This window comes from Myotis brandtii, unplaced genomic scaffold (assembly GCF_000412655.1).
Source record: "Myotis brandtii unplaced genomic scaffold, ASM41265v1 scaffold516, whole genome shotgun sequence".
In the NCBI taxonomy this organism is placed as follows: Eukaryota; Metazoa; Chordata; class Mammalia; order Chiroptera; family Vespertilionidae; genus Myotis; species Myotis brandtii.
In genome coordinates, this window is record NW_005369676.1 from 507,332 (window position 1) to 508,885 (window position 1,554).

The 1,554-nt window shown below is 44.9% G+C and overlaps 1 long non-coding RNA gene across 1 annotated transcript in view; it reads left to right on the forward strand.

Annotated features, from left to right (window-relative positions):
- The first annotated feature begins 909 nt into the window (after positions 1-909).
- Positions 910-1,554, forward strand: part of LOC106727998 — a 10,824-nt gene continuing 10,179 nt past the window's right edge. Inside the window, exon 1 of the long non-coding RNA XR_001364226.1 lies at positions 910-1,019. This is a non-coding gene — a long non-coding RNA (uncharacterized LOC106727998). The remainder of the gene's footprint in view (positions 1,020-1,554) is intronic.

Consider the following 1,554-nt stretch of genomic DNA (forward strand, 5'->3'; position numbering starts at 1 on the left):
TGCCTGACATACAGTCATTACAAGCTATTAAACTGAACAGAAGGGGAAGTGGATCTTATTAGCCAAGGGAGGAAGGGTTTCCAATGGGGGGACAGTGATAGTGTTCAGTGCTTCAGAGGGTGGGGAATGCTGGGCCATGGCTCCCACTGAATTTGGGAACTAGAAATAGTGAGTGGAGACAGAAGCCAGACAGAAAAAGTTAAGGAATAACACATGAGGAAATGGAAGAAATGAGTATAAATTATTCTTTCAAGAAACCTAACCAGAATAATGGGAAGAAAAAATAGCATATGATGCATATCTGATCTCATGGTCATCTGCTTCTGAGGTGCAAAGAACCTGGACCAGTCCACATGTGAAAGCAGCAGAGAGGGCTGGCTCAGAGGTGTGTAAAAAGTGAAAAGTGACACAATTCACACTCCTCACCAATCACAGAGCCTTGTAGTTAAGTGCCCAGTATGCTGTGCTCATGTCTATGCACCATATTGTCAAGATAGATATTATGATGGTTAATTTTACATGTCAGCATGGGTGGCCCACAGTGCCCAACTATGTGGTCAAACACTATGCTAGGTGTTTCTGTAAGAGTGTTTTTGGATGAAATCAGCATTTAACTTGGTAACTTGGAGAGAAGCAGATTGTCCTCCATAATGTGGGCAACCTTCATCCAATCACTTGAGGCCCTGAATAGACCAGATACAGGGGTCCTCAAACTACGACCCATGGGCCACATGCAAATACAAATATTGTATTTGTTCCCGTTTTGTTTTTTTACTTCAAAATAAGATATGTGCAGTGTGCATAGGAATTTGTTCATAGTTGTTTTTTAAACTATAGTCCGGCCCTCCAACGGTCTGAGGGACAGTGAACTGGCCCCCTGTTTAAAAAGTTTGAGGACCCCTGGACCAGAAGACTGGCCTCCCCAAGCAAGAGGGAATTCTGCAGCAACATCAGCTCTCTTATCTCTCCAGCCTGCTGCTCACCCTATAGATTTTGGATTTGCCAGCCTCCATAATCATGTGAGCCAATTCCTTAAAATCAATAAAAATCTCTCTCTCTCTCTCTCTCTCTCTCTCTCTCTCTCTCTCTCTCTCGTGTGCGCGCGCACTCACACACAAATACACCCTATTAGTTCTGTTTCTCCAGCAAACCCTGACTAAAACAGACTTTAACAAAGCAGATCTTATTCAAAGAAAAGAGTAAAAAACAGAAGGTCTATTAGCATAGTAAATGAAGCATAATTAAAAGAACTAGACGGAGCTTGGATAAAATAAGATGTGGTGGCCTTCTGTGGATATTTTAAAAGCTTCCATGTGGAAAAATGGTGACCAGCAGGAAGGTAGGGAGGGAGAGAGTGTGAGAGCGCAAGGAAGTGATAGAGGAGTGTGTGGACGTGTGTGGTGTGTGTGCTTATGAGCTAGGGACAGTTAGATTGCAGGTCTTCTAAGGGGCTGCTAAACCGGGCAGTCTTAGGCGGCGGAGTCCAGCTCCCGGCGCGGACACTCCTAGGCGGCCAGCCCAGGCACAGCGACCACGCCATCTTGGGAAACAGAG